This window comes from Parasteatoda tepidariorum, chromosome X2 (assembly GCF_043381705.1).
Source record: "Parasteatoda tepidariorum isolate YZ-2023 chromosome X2, CAS_Ptep_4.0, whole genome shotgun sequence".
NCBI classification, from domain to species: Eukaryota; Metazoa; Arthropoda; class Arachnida; order Araneae; family Theridiidae; genus Parasteatoda; species Parasteatoda tepidariorum.
Window position 1 is genome coordinate 14082177 of NC_092215.1, and position 22275 is coordinate 14104451.

The 22275-nt window shown below is 30.7% G+C and overlaps 1 long non-coding RNA gene across 1 annotated transcript in view; it reads right to left on the bottom strand.

The window, feature by feature from the left end:
• The window catches only part of LOC107457276 (uncharacterized), a 110406-nt gene extending 93128 nt beyond the window's left edge, over nt 1–17278 (bottom strand). Inside the window, exon 1 of the long non-coding RNA XR_011638327.1 lies at nt 17203–17278. This is a non-coding gene — a long non-coding RNA (uncharacterized lncRNA). The remainder of the gene's footprint in view (nt 1–17202) is intronic.
• Between the last annotated feature and the right edge of the window lie 4997 nt (nt 17279–22275).

Genomic DNA, 22275 nt, shown 5'->3' on the forward strand with positions numbered 1-22275 from the left:
GTATGGTGTGGCAGATGTCGAATTCTTGGCCATAGATAGCGCCACTGAAAATCAAGAAACGCACGCTCTGCCTTAATTTGCTCGATTTCACCAAGCAGGCTTGCCCATGTGGCAAGTAGCATTAGAACCAACCAACCCAACAAAGGAATTAGCATTCATATGAAACAAGATTTTAGGGCATCAAGATGAGGTAGAAATAATTTTGGCATTGCCAAAATTAAATTTGTGCCTAAGATTCCAACACTGTGCAGCAATTGATAATTTATCGCTTACTTGAAAACAAACCTATGCATTGTGCCTAAATTTTACAGCTAGTCTGGTTTATTCGATGTAGCCAAGGTCACCCTGTCAAGGTATTTAAAAATGCCCCAGCGATCTTAAAAACTGAAAATGATATTTAAGGGACCTAAATTTAATCTTGTTTGCATGCCTAAAAATGACTAAAACTAAATCGGTAGAGGAGTAATTTTGTAGAAAACGAGAGAAGAGAAACAATAAAATTCACTGTAAAGATTAGAAGAAGAACGTTTGGGTCCAGTAAATTTAGCAAGATCTGAATCAACTATAGATGGTTCAAATCGACGTTTAGCAGCAACAAGTTCAGGATGTTGAGGACGTTCAAAGAAAGATCAGGTCTGACAATTAGGGTAATTAGAAATAATGAGAGGGAGCAAAGAGACGGTAAAATGTTTACAATAAATAGAGGGAAGGGTCGCGATGGCTCGGGGGATAGAGCGCTCGCCTTCCAATCAGGTGAATCGGATTCGGTCCCGGTGATGGCTGGTCAATACGAATTTCGCATCCGGCGTGCACCTCCCCCAGTGCTGACGTGTAATATCCACAATGGTAGACGGATCATTGGTTAGAGTCCCTTTGCCGTCAGGCTAACCGTGGGAGGCTCTTGTGGTCTTCCTCTCCATGTAATGCAAATGAGGGTCAGTTGCACCATAAAGTCCTCCACGAAGGCAAATTTCTCCCGATACTTGATCCAGGAGTTTCGTTGTCTGGATTGTTTTCAAAATTACAAGGCTATGGTGTTGAACATTAGTAGTTGTAAACCCAAAAATTGGGTCGACTGTTCAACGACAGTTATAAAATAAAATAAATAAGGGAGAAAATGATCAGGGGATTTAATTACAAGAACAACTAAAACGGAAATGTTGAACTAACTCTCTCATCTAAAGTAAATTGAGTGTTGGTTTCAGCCGTGTTGACAACCGAAAGTATCTCTTAAAACTCCGTATCACTGTCTACTAAGACAAACGTATCGTTAGCATATCTTTTACACCATGAGAATTTAAACAATTTAAAATATTTTTCTTAGAAATGCATGAATCTGTTACAAAAAATAAGAGAAAGAGGGTTGCACATGACTGAACTCTCAATTTGTTCATAGATATTACTATTGAATTGATAATCAGTTCGCTGAACAAAGGAATTTACAAGAGAGATAATATCTTCAATTTCAATAAAAGAGTGGTGAAAGTCACAATTAGTTGTTCTTGTAGCTAAACACCCTAATTATTTTTCCACCTGTTTCCTGTAAACATTTGACCGTTTCCTGGCCCCCTCATTATATTCTGAACACCCTAATTATCAGAAAATTTCAGCATTTCATGCTTTCATTTTTCTAGCAATTAATTTTTGCTCTTCCTCTTTAAACTCTGAACTTCCCCTTTCTAAGCGTGAAACTTCTATAGTTGATTCATGGAAACTTCTATAGTTGATTTACTATACTCACTAGACCCAAAAGCCCCTCTTGTTCTAATACTTACTGTGAACTTGTTACTTTACCGTTCTTTCTATCCCGTTTGTTATATAATTGCTAATAGCTTCTCCCGTTTTGCTTTTAAAGTCATTTTTAGGCCTGTTAGAAAATTTTTATTCAAATCTCTTAAAGATACTATCAGTTTTAAAAATCGAGCGGGCATTAACCACATAACTAGCCAGTGCGACCCTGGCTAAGTCAGACAAACCAGGCGTGCTTTAAAATTTAGACTTAAGGAACAGTATAAATGTGGCTGCCAGCAGGAATTCAATAAATTATCGATTGCTGCACATTGTTAGAATCTTGGGTATTAATTCCATTTTGACAGAGCCAAAACCTATTTCCACTCTAGTCACATCAGCTCATTCTGATGCCTTGGAATCTTGTCTCCTTCATATGAATACTGATTACCTTTTTAACAACATTAGTTCCTCACCATCTCTTCATAGCGCGCGGAAAGGCAATATACCCTGATTCGCCTCTCTTGGTGACAATGGTTTTTCTTGATTTGTTTTTTCATCCTTATTTTTTTTCAGCTACTATATTTTTTCCTAATTTTGTTCTCACTTTCATTTCCCATATTTCATTGGCATCTTTACGTTTCACATTTTAAACCACATTTGTTTTTTTTTCCATTCACGTCTGGCAAGTCTTGAGAATGGGCGCCAATTTTCGAGAACTTGAAAAATGGTGACTTATGCAGATCAACCAATTTGGTAATAGCAGGGGTCTGTCCAGACATTTTGTGAAAGGTCCGTTTTTCATGAAATTGTGAAAAAATTACTCGCATTCTTTCAACCAGGGTCCGCTTTTAAAAATTTGTGCAAATAGGGTCCGTTATTGCAAAAAAAAACTTTTTCAAGGAGTTTTTAAATTGTAAAGACATACAAGATTATGCTCAACACTGTAAAATTATAATTAAAAAAATTAAATTTTAAAAAATAAACAACAATTGCTGCTTCTAAATTAGAGATGCAACATACAAATATTTGGTATTTAGCCTATACTGCTGAACGCAGAATATTAATTTCGGACGAATAATGGAAGAATCGTCTGCCGAAGACAAAACTTAATTCGTTTACATCCATCTTTCTTGTTTTCTGCCCTGGAAAGGGTTTATTCGATTAACAAAATAATAATGAAGATAAACAAATTTGTGAAGGGTCCGATTAAAAGAAAAATCATTTTGTGAAGGGTCCGTTTTTAAGTTAAAATATTTTGTGAAGGGTCCGTTTTTATGAAAATATATTTTGTGAAGGGTCTGTTAACGGACCCAAATTTCTTCTAAACAGACCCCTGAATAGTAATATAAAATATGTTCTGTTAAAAATGCAGACAGGTAAAATAAATTGTGTTTAGGAAATTTAAAGCTTTTCAAGCAGGAAAATGTTGTTCCTAACAAGTTCTCTGGAGGATCATAAAATTTAGCAGCCAAGTCTTACTTTCTCACAATGAAATGCATTATAACTACTTTCTTAGCGACATTAGTGTGGTCCTAATTGTAGCTTCTAAATTATAATAAAAGGATGATTAGTGTGTAATAGTATTTGCGATTTTTGAAAAGTTGACTCGTAATCGCCCAGCACCATATAAAATATATTAAAACTGATAAAAATATTCTAATAACATACGTTTACCGATGCAAGTTTATGAAATTAAATTGAAATTTGTTCTTCGTATCTTTAAACATTTAGTCAAAAATAGCTCTGAAAAACTATGAAAAAATCGATTGCAAGTTTTGAAATAAGCTAGATCTCAAAGGCAAGGTCATTATTTTAAAGATTTGAGAATCTTAAATATTTTGATCCCAAAAATATAGGTTGGGTAGTGCGCGTACTTGTGAAAATAATTTTTAAATTGACCCTTACAATATAACAACTCGATATTTTACTGTCTTTTACTTCATAATCATACTATTACTCAATATTTACTCGATACTGTCAATAATTCAAGAGTTTGTAGCGATTTTTTAGAAAATTACATTTCACACGTACTAAATTAATAATTAACACTTGTAGAAATATTTAAGAAAAAATATAGTTTTTTAGCATGAAAATTTAATAAACCGTATAAATTTTTAACCACAGTAACTTAAATCACATTTCCTGTTGTAGATTCCCCGTGCTAAACGACATGGAATGCAGTTAAAAATCGAATTCAATGTCTCAAAAACGTTCATGCACTTGGTGATTCTTTATCAATTTATTTCCTTATCAATTTATGCCATTTCCTTATAATTTTAGTTAAAATGCCATGCTAACAAGCAAGGAAAATTACATAAAACAATTTTGATTAATACTAGTTGATAAATTTAAAAATATATGGACCAAAGAGCAACGTTGTGAAATCAAATTTGAAAAATACCCCTTGTAACCTTAAAAACTTAATCTATTCATTCAAAAACTCGACATTCTCTTATAAATTGCTACTGCTTAAATGAAATTTGTATAACTCTACGTTAAAGACCGACACGCATAAAAACTATTTAAATCCTAAAAATATTGTTTTTGTCGGGTAAATAGTATAGGAAACTAATTTTTAAAATTTTCGTATAAATCCAGACACTATTTCTTCATCAGTTCTCTTCACCACCCTTTAGTAACCTCTTCAAAAGTGAATTACTGAAGAAAAAAAACTACAAATTAGGAGTTGCAAATTAACACTAAAGTTTAAAAAAAACCTCATTGAAATTTGTCAAATCATCAGCTAAGAAAGCGGAATAAAACTATCAAAACCAGCTTTATTGCCTGATAAAGCATTCAGACGTTTTTAATAATAACATTTCAACTCCTCTCCGTTTCCTTCAGCAATCAAGCAGGTTTGGACACTTTTAGCCCTACTTATTTATATTGATTCATTGAACTTCAACAGAATTTTTTATTTTTTCCTCACTTAAATATTTGTGATTAGAATAAGGGTGCCCCTTGGATTGGACACTGTAACGTGGAACCTTTACTGTATTTAAATCATCCGTTTTCTTCTTATTAATTCTATCTCGATTACTTTTAACTAGAAAATTTCTCTAATAAGTCATTTTACCTGATTTCTGTAAGAATATAAGAAAAGTCGCCAAAATAGAAAGGACACCCAATTGCAAATTTTTACCATTCTTATTTTCTGTCTCTAATCTGTATTTGTAGGCAGTAACTATGGAACACCCTGCATAATAAACCTACGAACAATAACTCATACAGAGTTTTCCTTAACAATGACCGTTAATATACTTTCATAATACTTGTTAAAAATGAAACAAAACATTAATTGTTGCAAACTGATATTTCAGTGAGAAAATTGAATCAGTATCAAATTGAATCAGTACAGAGAAAGGTAGGTCTGAAGTTATATAAGCATGTTTCATTCTCGAAAGAAACTGAGATAAGTTAAAAAATGATTATTAGAGACTCCTCCTAGCTTCATCAGGCAAATCAAACTAGTTTCGATATTTTTCATCCCAATTCACAGTGGGCCAAAAGACATGATCTTTGGCCAAAAGTCAAAAATTACATTTCAACTAAAATATGTATAGGCAGCTTTAATATCGCCTAAATTAAGTATTCATAATCATTCCAAACATTATAAATTACTTTACTTTTCGGACAATGTAGTGAAAAATATGTTTAAAAAAAAATTTTTTAATGTAACTTTTCACGTTTTTTTCACGTTTATGTTACATTTTTATCAGAGTAATTAGTCTGAAATTATAGTACAATTTTTCAGTTTGTTGGATTAGTTAATACTCTTGACAAACTTATAGTTTATATCTTATCATTTGACATTTTACAATGTATGAATCATTTTCGAAACTTATCTCTAAAAAGTTCCACGAGGTAATTAGCTAAACTTTTTTTTGTTGTCTTCTTTGATGTTTCTTCTTTCGAAAAAACCTGCCCCATTTGGCGCATATTGCAAAGGAGGACTAAATGTACCGAAAAACAAAAATTATGTTTTTTTTCATGTTTTCGTGTTATTTTGTAACATTACTTCGGAAATATAATTTGCTTTTCATTTTTAATATAAAATTTCGAAAATTATTATATTTTCATTGCTATATATATACATACATATATACATATATATATATATTTGCTCGCCATATTTCAGCAGCCATCTTGATTTTTTTTGGTATTTTTAGTGTATTCAACTATGAATTCAATTTACCTGCACATGAAAACCCTAAATAAAAAATCCCAAATTTTGAACTAATTTTATCGAAATACTAATTTTGGCCACGAAACCTTGGATGCTGGCCCACTCTGCAATTTCTTACTTGTGATACAACAGATTTCGATAGTTTCCGTCCTCGTTTAAATAATATTTTAAGAAAACTTATGTTTATAATTTTTGCGCTTTCTCTCTGACAAAACTTCTTAAAATGAATATTAAGGATGAAGGAATACTACCCCCCTCAAAATCTCCTAAAATTTACAACTGTTTAATTTAAATGCTTTACAAAGTCAGTGTTTAAAGAAAAAGATAATTAGCTGGTACTTTTAAACAGCTTTACAGAAAAAGAGATAGCGTACAGTGCACCAAAAAAAACAGCCCACCCTGAATAACTTTTGATCGAATCTTTACGTTCCAGGACACAGTCTTAATGATTTAGGACGTGGCCTCAAATATGTTAATTAATCAACTGCAGACGATATTTTAAAATTCGAAAACAAACACAGTAGCATACTTTGAATAAATATACCTTTTTTTTCAACGGATTCGAATTTCTGACCCCCGAAATATACAGTACTACGGGATAGTCGCAATCCGGGAAATATGCTTCCTATAGTTTTGCCATTAGAGAGACTCAAAGTTTGAACCCCTTAATAAAAATTTTACTTTTTGAATATTTTGCCATATTTCGAAAACTTTTTAATCGAATTGAAAAGTTTTTGAGCGCAATTATAAAATTCATTTATGCTAAGAAACTTGCATGCAAAAATTAAATTTTAGTAAATATTTACTATTTTATTAAGTTTGCTTGTTCATTTACGTCGCACTAGAGCTGCACAATGGGCTATTGACGACGGTCTGGGAAACATCCCTGAGGATGATCCGAAGACATGTCAAAACAATTTTGATCCTCTGCAAAGGGGATGGCACCCCCGCTTCGGTAGCCCGACGACCTGCACGCGAAGTCGAGCACTTTACGGTAAAACAGTTTAAGGAGGACCAATACCGCATTCCCTATTTTATTAAGTAATAATCGAAAAAAATTTAAATTATAAGGCAGAAATTTTTTGAGTCTATAGAGTTCCTGAGAAATCAAATTTTAAAAAAGTCGTATATTTAAAACTAGATTTCTCAGGAATCACTAAACCAATATAGCTGCTCAAATTTTGTATTTTGTCATCTAAAATTAGATACTTTAAAAAGATGTAGAAACTTTTATACCTTACAATTCGAAACTTTTTCAATTATTATTAAATAAAACAATAAAAAAAATAATTACTAAAAATTATTTTTTGCACGGAATTATCTTTGGATAAGCGAATTTTATAATTGTGTGCAAAAAATTTTCAATTCTCGAAATGTGGTAAAATACGCAAAAAATAAAATTATTAGAGGGTCCAAACTTTAAGCACTCTAGCCAATTAAGATCATATTTCCCAGATTTTGGCTACCCCCTATATTTTGATGTCAGAAGCCTGAATTTGTTGAAAAAAAGGTACGTTTATTCAGAGAAAGTACGTATTAGTGTGTGATTTCGTAACTTGAAATATCGTTCGCAGTAATTAATTAGCATATTTGAAGTCACCCTCTTGAATCAATAAGTTGGAATCCTAGAATGCGAAGATCCAATCATCCAATCAAAAGTTATTCAGGGCACTATACATAGTATGTATCCCAATATAAAATATTGACATTATATTTAAGACCTTGAAGTATATATTTTACAACTCTTTGCTCCTGGAAACTATAAAAATTTTGCCACATTTGGAATTTGAAAATTTTAAAGAAGTGTATGAAACGAATTTTAAACTCAAAAGTTGTAGAAATTAAAACCATTTTTTTATAAATCACAATTTAAAAAGATCAACTTTATTTTAAATATATAGGTCTTTAAATAGATACAGTATATATATTTTATAGTGAAAAAGTTTGAAATTAATATTTAAACTACTCCGTGTAAGGTAAACATTTATTTATATTTTTCTCTATATAACACAATTTTCTTCAACAACTTTACTGAAAGTTACAACTCAAATGCATAATACTACTTCAAAAATTGGTAAAAAATATCTAGGTACTAAAAATAAAGGTTATGCGGTGCTAATTCCTGTAAGTAAATTATTTAGTCCAAACAGGGGCAACATTTTCCTTCGTAAAATTCAATTTTCTGCAGCTTTTTTTGAAAAAAAAAGTTTGCAAGGCAGGGATAGCCTAGTTGGTAGGGCACTGCGCTCCATGTCCAAGAGTTCGTGGGTTCGATTCCTGCCGTCTGAAGATTCCCCGTTTTGTAAATGGTGACTGATGCACGTTAAACCTGTCGACCTCCATGTTCCCGTATCAAATCAATATCTGAGGGTTCTGATCCAGGAGGTTCCTTGTCTTCTGAATTGGCTCAAAATTACAAGGCTACGGAGTTGAACATTATTAGTCGTAAACTCAAAATTGGGTCCACTGTTAAATGAGGGATGAAACAAAATAAAATAAAAAATTTGCAGCTTCATGCAGAATTGTAACACCATTTTAAAGACTCTCAAAAAATATCTGAAAAAGATGTGAAATAAAGTGTCCTTACTAAAGTTCAAGCTATTCTTTGAATTAAAGTCAATTTCTTTACTTAAAGTACCTAAATAAATCCTTACAACCTTAATATCTTGATTGGATTTAAATAAAGAAATAATACCGACGTTGATATGAGGAAACCGATTTTAAAATTACACGAAATTAAGTTCCTAAAAAGTTAGTACCACACACAAACTTCCAACATGCATTCATTTGCGCAACGTATTTTTAATGTGATTAAAAGATCAATCGAAACATAACATTAGTATTTTATTAAACTGACAATAAAATCTATCTTTTTAAGGTTTTTTTAATGTCTCTTTTTCAACAAAAAAAATATTTAAAAAATAAAAATAATTCACTGATTTTTAAAATCATAATACATCAAAATTTTATTAAGTCTGATGTTAGACTTCAACTAAGCAACTGAAGAAAAAAACATTGAAGTAATACTACACACTTAAGCCACTTTTGAGGAAAGATCTATGAAAAAGACTAATTAAAGCACCGTGTAGAATAATAAGAGCTATAGATTAAATTTAGGCCATTCTACGTTTTCAATGCTAGACACGTTTTTAATTTTCTAGTACGATAATGTTTTGTCACTGGTATTCATTCTAATGTAAATCGACCTACTATATCAAGTGAATGAAATAAAGTATGAAATAAATCATGATGCTTGTTTTAACTTTTACAAGTTTCCGTGTACTATCCAAAGAAAATATCCATAAAGTCGCCATTTTTCGAGGAGTTTATGCGACTTCTCTATTTACTCGCCAAAATGAAAGCCCAAAGAAAATGAACAACTTACGCTCACGAGTTAATAAAAATAAATAACACTGCCATGTCGGACACTCTTTTCTTCGCCAAACAGAAAAGTATTTAAATAACAATAAACCATTACTTATAATAACTTTTGTGTTTCTAAAAACTCACTTCCTCGCTTAGAGAATTATGCAATGCGAAATATTTTCTAATTGCGAGAAACATTCTTCCAACGAAATGCAATGCAACAAGTCAAATTTTCAAATATTTGTTTAAAGTACTGCTTAAAAATACTTATTTTACGTTCTATTTACACCCAAAAATAAGATTGAACATAAATTCAATCCCATGTAATTCCTGCTCATTATATCTCAAAAATTTATAGTAATTAAATATTTGGAATATTTTGCGTTTAAGCAATTCAGGGGTCTGTCCAGACATTTTGTGAAAGGTCCGTTTTTCGTGAAATTGTGAAAAAATTACTCACATTCTTTCAACCAGGGTCCGCTTTTATGAATTTGTGTAAATAGGGTCCGTTATTGCAAAAAAAAAAAACTTTTTCAAGGAGTTTTTAAATTGTAAAGACATACAAGATTATGCTCAACACTGTAAAATTATAATTAAAAAAATTAAATTTTAAAAATTAAACAACAATTGCTGCTTCTAAATTAGAGATGCAACATACAAATATTTGGTATTTAGCCTATACTGCTGAACGTAGAATATTAATTTTGGACGAATAATGGAAGAATCGTCTGCCGAAGACAAAACTTAATTCGTTTACATCCATCTTTCTTGTTTTCTGCCCTGGAAAGGGTTTATTCGATTAACAAAATAAGAATGAAGATAAACAAATATGTGAAGGATCCGATTAAAAGAAAAATCATTTTGTGAAGGGTCCGCTTTTAAGTCAAAATATTTTGTGAAGGGTCCGTTTTTAAGTTTAGATATTTTGTGAAGGGTCCGTTTTTAAGTTTAGATATTTTGTTAACGGACCCAAATTTCTTTTAAACAGACCCCTGCAATTCCTCCAGAAAAATTTACAGCAAATTTTGTGGTTTGATTCTTATAAATCACTAAAATTATAACATTCAGTCATGAATATTTTGAGCATAGCACTTTATGTTTTATTCAGCTGGAAATTACCAAAATTTTGATAAAATGTTACAAACATTGCAGGAACTGTTTGCCTTCTTAGCTTTATTTGAACTTTTTGGCAGGATTTTAAAATATAATATCTGTTATTGAATTTAACAATTACCCAAATTATTTTTATTTTAAATTTTCTTAACTTTTTTAATTTAATTCTTCAAAACATAATGGGAAAAATTAAATTTTCATAGAGAAAAATATTACGTATTATAAAGTAATAAAGTACGATAACAAAACCTTCTTTAATAATACATCATTAAAATAATGAAGTAGTTTTGTGTTCTCATTTTGATTAGCATAGCAGTGATTTTACAAATTTTTAAAACTAAAGTTTTACAGTAAATATTTTACAACATTCGCGAATCTCATTCTGCAAATCAAAAGTGATAGATCTCTTATGAGCTAACTTTACCAAATTTTAAGCAAATTTTCAAAATTTTAATTATTTCAAAAATGGATTGATAATGGTTGAAGATATCAGCATGTGCCAATTCATAAGATCAAGTAAATCCTGAGATAAGTTTTTGACTTTTAGCCATTTTTTCCATTAGACATAAATATTTACTATAAAATTTTAACTGACGTTCATACATTTTTAAAACATTATAACCATCCTTTAAATTTAAGTTCAATTTTTAAATATTAATCTTATTTTATGAGAAATACATTTTGAGATCACAAACATGAGATCATATCCTCCTAAATACTATGATTTAATTTTATTATTTTTGATTAAAATTCTAGTAAAGAAACGAAGAATCCTAAATGTAAATCAAAAGCAATTTTAAGTATAAACAAAAATGAATAGTTTTGCCTCAAATGTTTGTTTCCCATTACAACTGAAATTTTGCGCCAATTGGAAAACAGCCAAGAGTTTTGTGTCCTGGAATGCTCGTCTTATTCAATATACATTTTATTTTAAATCACACCATTTCTGTAAAGAATGATATATATTTGACTCAAAACACTTTAATATCTATACAGTACTCTACATGACTGTCTAAAAAATAGAATATTTTTGTAACAGTCATTGTTTGTTATTCAGTTGTCATCTATTTAGTTATTTGAGTAATTATTTTGATAAACAAAATCTTTTTGAATAGTTAAAATTATATCGTTTCTGTAAAGGATCTTTTAAAAAAATCTCTGTAATAGGAAAAAAAAATTTCAAGTTCTCTTAGTATTTTCTTTAAGACTGGAAAGACTGAATTACCTATATTGCCCAAAAATCAGTCAAAATGACTGCATTGTGAAAGAATAACTAATGTATAAAGAAATTTGGTTAAAATTTATTTTCAATACTTTTGATATTATTTTTAGTTACATAACAAGTTATTAGTAAATATTAACAATAAAAAAATTCTATGTCGTACAAAAAGTCACCAAATTCTAAGAAACTGTGTCATCATTGTTTTTCTAATCGAAATTAAAAAGCAGTCAAAATGACTTCCTTAGGCAATCTAGTGTTAAATAAAAATAATACTCTTAAGTATTTTAATTTTTGTAACTAGATTAAAGCTACTTGAAATAAAATAAAATATACCTGTATAGTCTACTCGTAAATTTAGTAATTCCTTATTAAGAAGTTTTAAATACTAATTATTAAACAATTTTATTCATAACTAAAAATAACTAAACTTAGTGGAGCGACAGCTCATAGAGGGCCAAGGCCTACTGTGCCCATCTCAGTTTTCTTGACCTTGGCAGGGGTGCTACTCGCAAAATATCAAATTGTCTCACCAGAAATTGCATTTCGTCTCAGTTAAAATCTCTTTTTGGCTCAGTTTGTCTGAGCTAAAATTATTTTTTGACTCAGTTTATCTCAGTTAAGATGACTATTAATCAGTTTGATAACAATATAAAGATAATTTTCTGGATCCATAAAACCATTAATAGCATGCTAGGAATACTACAATTATACATACATTCACTATTGCTAGGATTTTAAAAAACCTGCATATGATTGATTATAAGAGTCAACAAAATTATTTTGTGGACTGTTGTTTTCATATATATTGCATTTATCATTTATGCCAATGAATAGTATCTGTTCCAGAATTTTACAAAGTAAATTTTAACTTTCTTATTTTTTAAAATATAATGGTGTTAACTTTCTAAAAAGAAATATCTATTTAGTTTCAGTAATTCAAAAGGGAAAATACCCATTTTATTTTGAGCTCAAATTTCATCTCAAAATATATAACTATTCAGTTACAATGAAAGGTCTACAGATTTCAATAATTAAAAGAGAAATTCAGTAATTAAATAATGAGAGTTTAAGAAAATGCAAATAACACAAAAAAAAACCCTCTTTGATAGAATTCAGGAGGTGCAGTGAAATTTTGAAATATTTTAGGTAGGAATTTTTCAAGAAAATTTTAGGGAGCACTTAATAGCCAAAAATTAGCATATATACATTTTTATATCAAAACAGAAATATTTAAAAACTATTATAAACAATTTAAAAAGACACATATAAATATAATTTTCTTTCTAAAATGACTTGCATCCTTTATTAAGTATAAAAGTAAACTTTTTAGTTTATTGGCATTGACTAGTAGATTGTACTTTCTTGCATTCACAAGATTAGTTAGTTGACTATGTTCTTTTAATTTATATAGCTAAATATACAATCATAAAATGTGATTATGAATGCACTTAGTAATTGTTTAAATGCAACAACTGTAGAAAAATATATCACATCTTTACAGTAACTAATTCAAGAAAAAACTTAATTCTACTTCTTTCTAGAATCGTGAAACTGGATTTTAAAATTGCGTGAATATGAATTGCGATTTTGGATTTTAAAATCGCGTGAATATGAATCACGATTTTGAATTTTAAAATCACGTGAATAAGAATAGCGCTGTTGGATTTTAAAAACGCGAAAATACAAATAGCGATATTGAATTTTTAAATCGCGTAAATAAGAATCACGATGCGTAATTTTTAGATCACGTGAATGCGAATCGCAATGAGTAATTTTTAAATAGCGTACAAATACGAAAAACGAGATCTGATATTACAACTGCGTGATAACGAATCGCAATATTGGATTTAAAAATGCGTGAATACGAATCGCGACGTTGTATTTTAAACTCGCGAGAATACAGATCGCGATATTAAATTTTTAAATTGAGTGAACAGGAATTGCTAGTACGACTTTTAAGTAGCGTAAAAAAATCGAACACGTAAGTTTTAAATCAGTTAAATACGAAAATCGATGATTGATACTGAAATCGTCTGATTAAAAATCGCGATTTTAGCATATTCCAGCGCAGTTCCTAATATTTAAAATTCCGAAAATCAGCCAAACAAAAAAAAATCAAATATCGGCGATCGAAACGAAATGCTTCGACTCCTTTCCACTCTATAGCGAAAGTCGCGGAAATACAACTATCGTTCTGGCGGGCTTGGGTTTCTCTAATTGGAAATTTTAGTTTTTGGAACATGGTTGGAAACTTTAAAAATTGGGAGAAAAAAAGCGGATTTTCGCTTTTTTGCGGAAGTCTTTCATCCCTGAATAATTATGTGCACTGTACAGTTTCCTAAGAAAAAAAAGCAAGATAATAACCAATAGTATAAGGGAAGAATACCCTCTTTTTTTACAAGATCACGTGCATACGATACTCACTGCTGTACATAATCCAATTGTAGACACGAAACGCATATTCTATATGCATTCCAATAGCCGACAATTAGCCGTATTTAGGAGGCGTGAACGGCAAAATGCTCTCCAATGACTCACGGCGATGCGGATTAATATTTGAAACTGAATTCAGGTTTGTCAAATTTTGGACGTTTTGTCTCAGAATGGCGCAGCTTTGGCAGAAACTGAACTGAATGTCGCAAAATGGGGCAGTTATGCCGTTTTGTCTCAGTTTGTCGCAAATGGCGCAAGCGTAGCACCCCTGCCTTGGGTTCTGGGGTGCAGGACCAGATGTTCCGGTTAGGTGGTCAGCCAAACGCGGAACCCCCAGTGTTTAGTTCCCAAGCATATTTAGTACTCATTTATCAACTCACTGAAGGGATGAAAGGTTAAGTCAACCTTGTCCGGTCCGAGGATCGAACCCAGGACCTGTGGCACGGGGGCACGAAGCACTACCACTCAGTCACCGGTCTTTTATTGATAACTATCATTAAAAATATATAGATGAGTTAATAAGTTTTTTATGCAATAAAAATATTTGAGCTCTAAATTGTTTTTATGTCGACTCAAATATTCAGTTCATTACTCTAGTTAATTAGAATTAATTAAATTTTTTAAAAAAAAATCATATATAAAATTTTGCATCTACCAAAGGGAAATTTTTAATACAGCCTAATGCCATGCATATTACCAGTCATGGTTTCAAGTGACAAAAACTAAAAATTATACATATTTATCACTAACTAATGGATAAACAACAATATATCTTGATTGTCATATAGGCGAATCTTTCTGAACACATTGGATCATGAAAACTATAAAAGGAAATACTAGCATTTATTAATTTCAACGAATTTTGGTTTATGGTAACAAAACTATTATACAAAGGGCGCTCCATAAAAACCAAGAGTAAAATCATAAAAAAATCCAGAATATATTTACAACAAAAAATAAATCCCTCAGATGATATGCAACGGTCCCATCATTCAACCTACTTTTCAAAACAAGAAAGCTTCTTCAAAGAACTGCTGATATGACATTAGAATATGTATCAAATTTTCTGCCTCAGAATTTCTTCTGCAACGTCGGAAACAGCCAAAAATCACACGGTCTGAGATTTGGACTGTTAAAATTTCATTGCATGACCCAGGCCATATGGCCTGTAGTGTATCTACCACTACAAAAATAAAAATCCAATTCACTAGTATATAAGATATGTTAATTCGATTTTATGTTGGGGTTCCCATTCATAGATGAAGGTTGGAATGGTCTATATAAATCCTCTACCCACATTGGTGACCTGGACGTGAAGTGAACATGAATACCTTGACAGAAACTCCCACTTCGATATGAACACACCTACCTTGATGGAAACTTCTACTTCAATTTGAGCACGCCTACTTCGATGGATTGTCCACATTGAACTGTTGACTTGCTACTTGTAACTGCGACTTTATCCACCTCCTCAGACTGTTGCTACTCAGTCTCGATCACACACAACGTCGACCTGCATACTCTCGACTGCTAATGGCAGCACAGGAGCAATCACGACCCTGAACTTAATACAGCTCTCACGGCTTCTCACAAAAGAGCAATGAATCAACTAATGGTAACTCATTCATCGAATTCTATCACAAATATGATTCTGGTGGGTGAATACTGTAGTGTATCTACCACTAAAAAAATATAATTCAAAAAAACAAATTTCTAAGATTTACGAAAGTAAAATCAGTTAAGAGAAATATTTTTAAAAAATAAGATTGTAGCCGCGTTTAGGCCATAAACCTAAGATTGGCTCATTGGGATGGCCATTTATAGATCAATATTCAACGTGAGTACACTGGTAATAGGATTTAATCCTTATGCACTGTGTAGATGAATATTTATAGTTCCTTATGTATACTTCAGAAAATTACATATTTAAAAAAACAAAATATACGATTCAATTAAGAAATGGAAAAAAGTTTAAACCATACATATACAAAAAAAAAACAAGTAGCTTAAAGAAATTCCAAATATTAAAAGAGTATTTTAGAATCTAGCAGATATCAGGTGGAAAGAAATAGCAAATGCACATAGCACATAGAGTGGAGCAGAAAACCGTAGCTATTTGAAAATTTAAAAAATTATAAATGTAAATAAGAATTTTAAAGTGCTCAAAATCTATAAAAGCTGAAGTTTTAATTTCTGACATTCAATACCAGCATTAATAACGCATTCCTATTAATCGCAACAAAAAATTTAAGCAAATTTTAAGAAAAAAAATTATGAACTGGAGATTAAATATTTTCTTGACACATTAAAATCTAATTACATGATAGAGTAAAGAGGAAATTTTTATATCTGTGTGAATTATTTATATGTTGTGGTAAGAAAAATTCTCTTAAATCAAATACAAAATCAGAAATCAAATATTAAAGCATAAATTTAGCCACCATTAGAAAAAAAAATTTCCCTTGAAGTGGAGAAATTGGCATCTCTCAGTGAGTTGAATTATACATATCACAATAACAGTAAAAAAATACAAATATTTATTACTATGATCAAGAGAAAAATACTGCATATAGAAATAGTATCGTGATCTATACCATAATCTTGCCAAGCTCCGAGCAGAGGCCAGCGCGAAATTTAAGAAGAAAAAAAATAATAAATAAAATAAAAAATTTCAACTTTAAATTCCATTTGGCTACTTGGCGATTGCAGTTCATCCGATAGATCATGATACAGAAATATCCCCTTGCAAAATATCCAGTAAAAAAGAAATTGAAGTATCAGAATAAAAATCTGTCTTGACTGCTAAAAACTGTATGAGAAAAACATTCGTGAGTTTTCAACAACTTTAAAAGGCATGATAGTGCATCATGAGTTAATCATTATCATTTACCCAAGTAGACAAGTAAGATTTGAAATTTTCAAATTTTTCCAAAGAAATATCCGCAAAGGTAAAATTAATATTATTCACTTAAATATTTATACAACTCTATTAACCATTTTTCGAAACACAATTAACACTTGTGGTATGACCTTCAGAAATTTCAATTGAATTTTCTATACCTCTGATTAAACGACGTTGTTGCTTTTACACAAAATATGCCATGATTTTTTACAAAACACAGTTGAAAATAAAAAAAATTCATTTACTTACAAATACATGTTGCAAATCAAGACCAATCCAACAATAAAATAAACCCATTCTTCTAAACATTCTGCATTCTTCTAAACATTCTGCATTCTTCTAAATCGTCCTAGTGCGCGTGTGATTAAAATAAACTTAAAACTAAAATTTGCTTATTAAATGCTAGAGTACGCATGCGCAAGAATATCCGATGTTGCCATCTAACTGTAATGTTCCCAGAAAATTCCTGTATTCCCTAAAATGTGAATCTGAAGGAGATCTAGTGGAAGGGTATTCGTATGAGAAATTTCTGCAGGATTTCCAGTCGAAAAGTGAAAATAAGAGCAAGATGTCCCTTGGAATTCCCATAATTATACATTTCTTCCCTCGAACGACACATTTGGGAACGGTTTTGAAAGATGGTTACAATGTGGAGTGTTCCTTACCAACATTTGACACAGCTTTTTTATCTCTTATTCAACTAGCCACCTCGGCACAGGTAATATGGCTATACCGAGGATGTCTTATTTCCATCCAATACAAAACGCTTTCTCAATGCATGTTGACACAGGCTTTGCAAAACTGAAACATAAGACTTCACAGCACTTTTTGGAGCCACAGCATGCTGATTACAACTTCATAATCAGAGAAAAACCGACCAGGTGGCCGAGTGGTTAGCGTGCCTCGACTGCGAAGCCAATGGCTGCGGGTTCGAATCCCGCTCTGGGTGTGTCTCTACGTGTTGTCTTTTGTTGTGTGTGATGTGTGAATGTGGCACACCAAAACATTTTTCCCATAACCTTCTTTTATTAATTTAACTGTTTCTTAAGCTGTTTTGCCCTAGCGATAGAAAAATTTTATGACATAACGCATTTTGTTTGTTGACTCTGAACCCACCATTTCTGCACAGGGAAATAAAAACAGATCTTCAAACAAGCACCGAACTAGGAACATAAAATCGTTGTTTAAAATAATTATAAATATTCGATTAACATTTCGTTTATTATATTGATATACAACATAGATTTGCAGGCTTGTGTGCTCAATTAAGGCTTATAAACCTTTGTCAAGCAGAAGAACAGGTAGCACAATATAGAGAAGGACATCACAAAGAATGCATCCAGGGTTAAGGCGGGATTCGAACCCACCACCTCCACGCTTATTAACATTTTGATAAGATAGTCAGAACTTCTTTTCAGTTCCGCCGTGTTGCCACAACGTAAAAATATAATTCTCAATTTTTATGAAATGCCCTTTGCAACTTGATCACCAGAAATTGCTTTTATTATAACTGTATCAATTCCTCTACATTCGTATCAATGAGTTCATAGTTTATTGTATTTTCGCAAAAAACAATAAATACTTAGTAAAATTACATTCAAAATCTAAGTTTTTAATGTTAAGTAAGGAAATTGTGAAAATAATTATCAACAAAGAGAAACTAAATCAATCAATTGAAATTTTTCCAATTTGCAACTTAAACCTTTTAAAAATGGACAAGAATTTTTATTTGATTGAAAAGAATCAATAAGTAAAATGTAATGGTACAAAATAGCTATCAAAGATATGAGAAAAACTGAAGAGAATACTTGAGATTTCTACTTGTTTTAGTTTATTGAAATCACAATATAATTAAAAGTTAAGGATATTTGCAAAGATTGATGAAAGAAGCTAATAAGATTATAAGTTTACGTTGAAAGAAATAAATTTAATTAAAAGCAGACAATAGACCTATTTAAGAAGATTTATTGCTAAGCTTTAAATTGTTATTTAACAACACCATAAGAATTATCTCAAAGATTCTTTGTTTTTTGAAAATATGCATAACAAAGATTTTAAATATAATCACACGGGATTAACAAAGCTATTCAGAAAGTTTCAGCATTTCATCTATTTTGATTTTAAAATGAATATTTCACTTAATTGCATTATTAAGTGCTTCTTTTGTTTTAATGACAAATGGAAAATATTATCATAAACACAAAGTTTGTTTTACAAAAAGGTTTTAAAATTGTAAATAGAATTTTAAAAAAATAAATAGTACATGAAATAACAAAGTAATTTAATTTTCTAAATCGTTCATTGGTTAAAGAACACGCTTCAATAGTTTCATGTTCTTAAAATTTAATAAATTAAAATGATATATAAATTAAAATAATAAATAAATAATGCATATGGAGGCTACGTAATAGTTTTAACAACTAGATGCTTGCATTAAATGAACATTTTTAGAGTTAATGATAGAACATTTATTGAGTATCATTAATAAGTTCAAAATTTTTATTTAGATTTTTTTAGTGTCAAATTCTAAACAAAGCATACCATAACATAATGATTTAGATTTTAATATCTTCTCACCTTTCGTTTTAAAATTAAAACATTAGCCAAATTCATTATCTTCCTTATTCACTGCTGGATGATTAAGAATATTTTGAAAAACATTCGAGCTACATACTGGGAGAAAAATTTTTGAGACGATATGTTTTTCGGTTCTAACTTTTTCTGTAAGCAAAATTTCTTAATTTTGCGATTTAGTAATTTGTAGTTCTAATGAAGAACATCCTACATGAGGAAAAATCGATTTGAAAATTTTTAATTTAACAAACACAAAATGAGAATTTGAAAGTTTTGAAATGGTCTAACACAATCCACGTTTTTAATCCTTAACTTTAATGTTAATTTCGCTATAGCTCAATAGTTTGAGTAGAAGTACTACATGCAAATTATATAGGTTTGAATCCAGTTTCTACCTTTTGAATAATGATTTTGTTATTCCATATGAGCCGTATGCAATTGGTTACTTTGCGCAGATATGAAAGTTAGCTTTTCTTACGTTTCTTACATTTCTAGAATGTTCTGGAATGCTTTGTATATAAAGCTGGGAATTTATTGTACGCAAAACTAGCTTACAGCAGCCTCGTTGCATGAGACTTAGAATTTTATTTCCTAAATGAAAATATTGGTGTTGGCTGGGATAGCCTGGTCGATAGGGCGTTGGACCCATGCCTGAGAGTTCATGGGTTCGAACCCGGCCATCCAAAGACTCTCTGTGCAGTAAATGGTGAGTGATGCACGTTAAATCTTCCATGTTCCCATAACAAATCAAAACTTCTGGGGGTACTGAGTTGGAGTTTGATCGTTTTCTGATTCAGGTCTGTTAAAATTACGATCTGTGGATGAATGAATGGGTGTATGAATGGGTTCAACCTATTACAAGGTGTAACGTATGGGTGTGGCAGAAGTCGAATTCTTGACCATAGATGGCACCACTGGAAAACAAGGACAATCGCCCCCCTCTGCCTCAACAGGCATACGTCAACAACAACAAATATTGGTGTTAATTTTATCAGCTTCAGAATGAAGAAATACGCTTTTGGCTACTCGTCTTAAGATTGTTAAAAAAAAGCTGGATTTCATATTCTGCAAACACCACTAGGTTTGGAATTCCAAAATCAAATGTTGGCCACATAGTGGTAGGATGGAAAAAGTGTGCACGATTCTCTTAGTTCTAGTTGCTCCCCTAAAGCTACAAATTACTAAATTACGTAATGAAGAAATTTTGCTTACAGAAAAATCTATCGTCTCAAAAGGTTTGCTCCCTTCTGTAATGCCAGTTAAGTGTGCACAGTATTTGTTTGTTTGATAAGCTCTTTCATGCAGTAAGCATGTGCCATTTAAAGTAACAAATAATCATGAATAATGATTGTGACGCCACAATTGGTATCACTTTTTTTCTACCATTTAAAATATCTTTAATTACATAAACTTATTTTTCTAATCATATTAATCTAATTATATTTAAATTAAATCAATAAGTTGATCTTTATAACAGCGAGCATAAATTTTTTTATTATTTTCTTATCGATCAGTGTAACGGCTAACTTTTTATTTCAACACTAATGTAAACTCATTAAATCACGGCCGCGCCTAATCGAAAACAAAAGTCTATTTATAACTCTTTATTATTATTTTCTTAGCTCAAATATGTTTCAGTTACAGGGTTATTATAATTCCAGCAGTGCAGCAGCTTTGATTTATGAAGCTGATTTCTACCGAGCTCAAAAGTCAGTTCGCTACTGAATATGGGAAAATTTTTATTTAATTCTCACCAACATTTCACTGTGGGCCAGAAGACCATGATCTTTGGCCAAAAGTCAAAAATTAAATTTTTAACTAAAATATGTGGAGACAGTTTTAATATAGCCCAAATTAAGCATTCCTAATCATTCCAAACATTATAATTTACTTTTTGAACCGACGAGAGTACAAAGTAATGAAAAATATGTTTAAAATTTTTTTTTTAAATTTAGCTTTTACATTTTTATTTCAGAAATATATATAAGAAATTCACCTAACTGTTACATTTTTATCAGAGTTATTAGTCTGAAATTATAGTAAAATTTTTCAATTTGTTGGATTAGTTAATACTCTTGACAAACTTATAGTTTATGTCTTATCATTTGACTTACAATGTTTGAATGACTTTTGAATGTTTGAATGACTTTTGAAACTTAGTTCCAAAAACTTCCACGAACGAGTTAATTAGCTAAACTTTTTTTTGCTGCCTTCTTTGATGTTTCTTCATTCGAAAAAATCTGCCCCATTTTGCCCGAATTACAAAGGTGGACTAAATATACCAAAGAACAAAAATTATGTTTTTTTTTTCATGTTTTCGCGTTATTTTGTAATATTACTTCGGAAATATAATTTGCTTTTCATTTTCAATATAAAATTACGAAAATTATTATGTTTTCATTACTATATTTAATTATTTAAATATACTATATTATTATTTTTTATTTTTGTTTGCCATATTTCAGCTGCCATTTTGATTTTTTGGGGTATTTTTACTGTATTTCAAAATTTCACCTATGAATTCAATTTACCTGCGCATAAAAACCCCTAAATAAAAAAACCCAAATTTTGAAACAAATTTTATCGAAATATTAATTTTGGCCACCAAACCTTGGATGCTGACCCACTGTGCATTTTAAGAATCTCAACTTACACCCTCAATTCCAAACTAACATTGATTTTCAAAACAGAAAGGATTTTCATAGAATATTTATTGTCCCACCAGATCACTCTATCGTTAAAAGTAAG